General features: G+C 40.9%; 1 long non-coding RNA gene across 1 annotated transcript; it reads right to left on the bottom strand.

Annotated features, from left to right (window-relative positions):
• Positions 1–1,422: 1,422 nt before the first annotated feature.
• Positions 1,423–6,744, bottom strand: LOC108514582 (uncharacterized). The gene is made up of 3 exons (XR_001881254.1): positions 6,668–6,744; positions 4,485–4,589; positions 1,423–1,631 (listed from the first exon to the last, which is right to left on the bottom strand). It is a non-coding gene; the product is annotated as an uncharacterized LOC108514582 (long non-coding RNA).
• Positions 6,745–6,829: the final 85 nt, after the last annotated feature.

Raw genomic sequence — 6,829 nt, 5'->3', positions numbered from 1 at the left:
AGGAAATCTGCAAGATATTTACTATTATCCCTGTGTTATGTATTAGAAAGTGAGTAACTTGCCCAGAGTTTTGAACCTAAGTTCAAGATCTAATGTGTCTGACTCCAAATCCAGTATATCTCCCATTACTTGAAATGAATTAATAAATCTCCTTCATTTTTCTGATACCTATTGGTCAAAATTCAATATCCCAATATTAACATTAGCATTAAGCTTCTGATTTCATTTTAGTTCAATGTTGCATGTTCTAACACATTTTTACTTGATTCATCCTCTTAGGTTACAGAGAAAAATGGCCCCCAGGTATGTTAACATCTCATATGTACTAATTTTGCTCTACTTCATAATTAGAGAGGTTGTGTGTGTGTGTGAGTGCATGTGTGTTTGAGACAGCGGCTTACTCTGTTGCCCAAGCTGGAGTGTAGTGGCCCAATCTTAGCTCACTATAACCTCAAGCTCCTGGGCCCAAGCTATCCTCCTGCCTCAGTCTCCCAAGTAGCTGGTATTATAGCTGCACACCACCACACTTGGCTAAGTTTTAAAAATTTTGGTAGATAAGGAGTTTCACTATGTTGCCTAGGCTGGTCTCTAACTCTTGAACTCAAGTGATCCTATCACTGAGGCCTCCCAAAGTGCCAGAATTAGTTGAGGCCACTGCACCATGCCTAATTAGAGGTTTTTATGATGATTCAGGGTCAAGGTTTGGTTAATTTTCCCTTTCAAGGGACGGATTGTATTTAACAACCAGTCTAGACATCATCTCTGAATAACTAAAAAAGTCCAAACATATTGTTATTTTGAAATTTTAAAAGTAATGTATCTGAAAGAAAGGAAAGTGTGGCAGGAATGTGTTAAAGATAGTAAGAGAGCCTCACACCTGTTAGAGAAGCTGGAGATTACCCTGATTATTGTTTTTGTAGCCATGCTAGATGTAGCAGTTTGTACTAAAGGGCCATATGGAATTTTTATGAAAATTTTAGAAGTACATGAAATAGTTCCACAAGGAACACAAGTAGTGAGAGCCCAGCTGTAAAGTTAGGTAGACCTGAGCTCCAATCCTACTTCCTCAACCTAATAGCTGAGCAAGCTTAAGCAAGTTACTTACTTTTCCTAAGCTTTAATTTCTTTATCAGTAAAATGGAGAGAAAAGAAGTGTATTAGGTAGGGTAGCTGATTACTGTAACAAACAGCATCAAAAATCTCAGGGGATTTATTTATTTAGAGACAGAATTTTGCTCTTTCGCCCAAGCTGGAATGAAGCGGCACAATCTTGACTCAATGCAACCTCTGCCTCTGAGGGTTCAAACAATTCTCCTGCCTCAGTCTCCTGAGTAGCTGAGATTATAGGCGCATGCCAGCATGCTCAGCTAATTTTTGTATTTTTAGTAGAGACGGGGTTTCGCCATGTTGGCCAGGCTGGTCTCTAACTCCTGACCTCAGGTGATCCACCGCCTCAGCCTCCCAAAGTGCTGGGATTACAGGCATGAGCCACTGCGCTCGGCAGCATAATTTATGTTTCTGGTCATGCAGTTCTCACGGGCAGCATTCCTTCAAGGATTCATCTGTGATCCCAGGCTTCTTACATTTTGTGGTATTGACCTCCTCTAGATTCTCTGAAGTCTTCATTCAGCCTGTAAGAAGGGAAAGAAAGAGAATATGGAGCATGTGTAGGAGGTTTTTGAGGCCTTATGGGTCAAGCCTTAAATGGCTTTCATTATTTCTGTCCACATTCTCTGGGACAGAAGTCAGTCACAAGATCCCAACTAATTGCAAACGAGGCTGGGAAATGTGGTCTAACTATGTGCTCAAGGGGAAAAGGACACAGTTTGCTGTCTCTGCCACTTAAGGTCATGAAGTTTTAGGGTGTAACTGAGATAATGTATGTAACATGCTTAGAACAGGGTAAGTAATCAACAAAGTCACATATTATTATTATTGTCACAAATACATATGCTGGGAGTCTGAATAAGTTTCCTGCAGTTGGAAGTAGAATACAGTCATACATCACATAACAATGGGGAAAAGTGCTGAGAAACGTGTCATTAGGCAATTTTGTTGGTTTGTGAACATCACAGAGTGCACTTACAGAAGCCTAGATGGTATAGCCTACTACACACCAAGATTATATATTATATAGCCTGTTGCTCCTAGCCTACAAATCTGTACCACACATTACTGTACTGAATACTGTAAGCAACTGTAACAAAATGGTATTTGTGTAGCTAAACATATGTCTAAACATAGAACAGACACAGTAAAAACATGGTATTATAATTTATAGGACCACCCCTGTATCTGTGGTGTATTGTTGACTGAAATGTCATGCGGCACATGACTTCATTTGTTTAGAGGTTCTAGCAAGGGAACTTAGCTACAAATAAAAGTCCTTACCTTTGTAAGGTTATGTGACCTTATGATCTCTAACTGACTGGCAGCATCAGGAAGTGTAAACACAGAAAGGTGAGGGAGGAAGGGTTTGCCATGTGTTCATATCAGTTTAGTTAGCTTAATATCAAAAGATTATAATTTAGATAATAAAGTATAATAATAAATGTAAAAATTCTGGTCAATTTTCTCTTCCATATTCCTTTGCCACTTTCTTAAGTCATTGATGACGACTTAAGGTTCCTCAGGTGCAGCATACTTTCACCTATTTTCTTCTTTGTTACCACTTAGAGACTAAGATCTCTAAGAAGTGAGGCCCTGTTTGTCTTGCACATTATTTTATCTTAGCGTCTAGAAAACCCTGGCACATAGTATGCAGGCAAGAACTATCTGTTGAATAAATTTAGTCTATATTGGCAGCTGCTTCAAGTACTGGCTAAAGGGTCTGGGTAGAGTATTGGAAAGAGAATTATTTTTTAAATCTTGCTTCTGCCACTTAGTTATCTGTGGGATTTTGGAAAGTTACTCAATTTCTAAGATTTGGCCAGGTGCGGTGGCTCATGCCTGTAATTCCAGCACTTTGGGAGGCCGACGTGGGCATATCATGAGGTGAGGAGATCGAGACCATCCTGGCTGACATGGTGAAACCCCATCTCTACTAAAACTATAAAAAATTAGCCAGGCATGGTGGTAGGTGGGTACCTGTAGTCCCAGCTACTTGGGAGGTTGAGGCAGGAGAATGGTGTGAACCCGGGAGGTGGAGCTTGCAGTGAGCCGAGATTGCACCACTGCACTCCAGCCTGGGCAACAGAGTGAGACTCTGTCTCAAAAAAATAAAAATAAAAAGTAATTTCTAAGACTTGTCTGTTTTCTTGTATTGGATGGGCATGATACTTGGGCATGATACTTTTGAAGTTATTGTTATGAGCATTAAATTTTAAAGTGTAGTGTTTCTAGCACATAGGAGGCATTAAAAAAAACTTGCTCCTTCTCCCAACATTCCCTGTCTCTCTACAACATACCTTTCAGTTGGAAGAGCCTAAGAAATATCTAGGAAATATGTTACTCAAGTTTTTTCCTTCTGTTTTGGGTCTGCTCCTTTACAATCAAAGCAAAGAGACCTTCGAGTTGAGAACTGACTAGTTCCCAAAGGACTGATAGGTTCACTATAAATAGTGTTTAACACTTAGAACCCCTATGCCTGACACACAGTTCAATACATATTTTTTGAAAGAGTAAATTAATTAAGAAGGTACTAAATAAGGATGATGCTCTAAACAGATAATTATGGGATGGACATACTTTATTTATTTATTTTTAGAGACAGTGTCTTGCTCTGTCATCCAGGCTGGAATGCAGTGATAGGATCATAATTCACTGCAGGCTTAAACTCCTGGACTCAAGGAATCCTCCTGCTTCAGCCTCCCAAGTAGCTATGACTATAGGCTTATGCCTCCATGCCCAGCAGACATGCTATATGTGTGAAAAAGTGGGCAGATTTTATCAAATGAGAGGTTTGGAGTGATGGTGTGTCTGAATGTGTGATTTCAAAGCATTCTCATTTATTCATTCAATCACCATCTACTGTGTATCTACCTTGCATCAACCATAACACTAGCATGGATGTATCTCTGCACCCCCATGTTAGTGCAATTAGTCAATCACAATAACAATCAGATAACAGAAGCACATATAAAATATGAGTAACAAAAGGAAACCAGCAACTGCTTATTGGGATGTGAAACAGCATGACATCCAAGTATGTCAAGTAGTGTGATATTGGCTGGAGTGCATTTAAAGGAATCGGAAGAGATGAGGCTTAACAAGTAGCAGGTAGGTAGGGGAATTTAGAGGAATGGGAAGAGACAAGGCTCAACAGGTTTAGGTGGCCATGTGAGTTGTCATATGTGGAACTTCAGGTGAGATATTTCTTGAATAGACCGAGGAAACTGACACAGAGAAAACTTAAGTATATAAGATAAAGTAGGTCAGTAATGCCTATTCTTAGTTCTAATCCCCATCTTCTTCTAAATTGCTCCATATATTTCATTTCACAATTACACATAAACCTCTACAATGGTCACTGATTATTTACATACTTAGAAACTTCTAAAATGGGGCCAGATCATGAAGAACCATGTATGCCATGTTGAGAGTCCTTAATTTCATCCTTTAGGGTAGCGATGGGGGAGCTAATGGAAGATCTTAAAGCAAAGAAAAGACAATCACATTTTAGTTTCAGAAAGATCTGAATTGGAGAGTCAGGATATAAAAGACAGAATCAGCCAAGAAGTTACTAAAATAGTCTAGTGCAACAGAGATCATAAAGGCTGGAACTAAGGCAACAGAAGTGGTGTTAGAGATGGGATGTGTTTGAGAGTAGGTTAGGCTTGATGAGGGAAATAAAACAGAAGGAGAACTCTGAATCACAGCTTTCTGAGGGGAGCTTCTGGGCATGTGGTGAGGCCATTAACAGATATAGGGAACAGTATGAATTAAAGATGTAGGATGCTGGGCAAGGGCAAGAGAAGTTCAGTTTTGGCCATGGTGAGTTGGCATCTGTGGAACTTCAGGAAGAGATATTTCCTGAATAGACCAAGGAAACTGACACAGAGAACACTTAAGCATGTAAGACAAAATAGGTCAGTAATGTCTATCCTTAGAACAATTCCCCATCTTCTTCTAAATTTCTCCATAGATTTCAGTTCACAACTACACATAATCCTCTTCAATGATTATTGATTATTTACATAGTTAGAAACTTGTACCACGTATACTTGGAAAAAAATAAAATGATATTTCTAACAGCAGCTTGTTAACAGGGTAAACATGTCAACAATTATTGTCATAAAAACGGTTTGAAAGAACCTCTTTGGTAAAAGTAACAGTGTAATGCTTTCCTGTTATGTACTTAGGAATGACGGACATTTTCCCTAAGGATAAAATATTCACCTGCTGATAGCTAGACCATGTTAGTGTTGACCTCAGTTTGGGGTTTACCAATGCAGAGGCTCAAGCCAACCAGTAACTTATACAGTGGAAACCACAGACCAGTAGCAATGATGGCTGATAACATGTCTTGAAAATTTGGTAATTCCACTGCCCAATGGAGATGGGACAGCAAACTGGGCACCAAAGCACAGATGGATTGCAGTACACTGAAGGAAGTCATTATAGTTTTGTGAAATTGGAGGCTGGCTTGACAAAGATGAAGCCCGCCGGGATTAAGAACTCTGTGTTCTTGGCAAGAGCATGTTGCTGCAGAATTTCACCAGCCATAGTGGGGAAAAAAGGGGGGTGAGGGGGTGTGGGGAATATGGAATGGGAGACCACAAAATTCCTGATATGATACATAAAATGTTAAATATCTATCAGCTTTGCATCCTTTGAGAGTCACCAGATTGAAGCACAGTATTTTGGATTTGGCTGGCAGATGGTGTACACAGACTTTCTGAGAATGTTAGCATTTCATTTGAAACTAGCAAGATTACATGTGACTATCATGGTAACTTAACACTCAAGAGATTTTTCAACTTATCCCTAACCCTGGGTTAAATGTAGAGGCTCTAATAACATATAAAAAGCTTTGTTATGTATGGTCTGGGTCTCATTCAATAGTATTTCAGGATGTAATACTTCTTTTAAAATGTCCACAGGGCAGCGTCAACGTCTTTCCATGGAAATCTGGCTCACCCAATAAAAGACGCCAAGGAAAGAAAGACTAAACCAAGAGAGATGGCAGGCAGTGATGTTTGGACTATTTGAATGGGACTTCTCCATTTACCGCCCTCTCACTTCCTTCTATGGTCTGGACCTTTAATCACCACAGCAGTCAGCCATGTAGGGTCAAGCTAATCGCTGTTGACATCATCCTACTACTTCCCTTTTCAAATTCCAGTGAAGCTATGTGTTTCCTGTCCTATTCCACACCCTAGAGAATGAATACGGGCCAGCTAGTATCTAAATTTAGAATGGCAGCAACGTGTCGGGTTTTCGGAGTAGAGATAAACAAAACCAGGTGACATTTCCAAGCCTCTCAAGGAAAGAGGGGGAAAAAAAAACCTTTCTGGGGTAAGTGAATAAGGAGAGCTTCAATAGTTCCACGGTAGAGAGAGGCCTGCTGGCAGGCTCAGAAAATAGGCCGGCTGGAACCTTCTCCTTTAAGCCAGGAGGGCGGCTTTGGGAGGCGTCTCGAAATACATTCTTGACTCTGCTAGGAAACCTCGGGGAGCCAGAGGCCTAATACCCTCGACTTCAGGGGAAGCTGTGACGGCAGTTGCACCTCCTTTGTCAAGCTGTTGGTTTCAACCACAGACACGAGGACACACTTGAGTTGGGGGTAAGCGAAGAAGCCTGCCGCCCCGCCCCCAGCACGCCGCCCTCGCCATTCCTCTCCCGCCCCGCCCCCCGTCTGTGACCCCCGCGGGCCGAGCCTCAGGCGACC

Source organism: Rhinopithecus bieti, unplaced genomic scaffold (genome assembly GCF_001698545.2).
Source record: "Rhinopithecus bieti isolate Rb0 unplaced genomic scaffold, ASM169854v2 scaffold_30846, whole genome shotgun sequence".
Lineage (NCBI taxonomy): Eukaryota > Metazoa > Chordata > Mammalia > Primates > Cercopithecidae > Rhinopithecus > Rhinopithecus bieti.
Note: the sequence above shows the minus strand (reverse complement) of the source record. Positions and strands in the feature narration are given on the sequence as shown.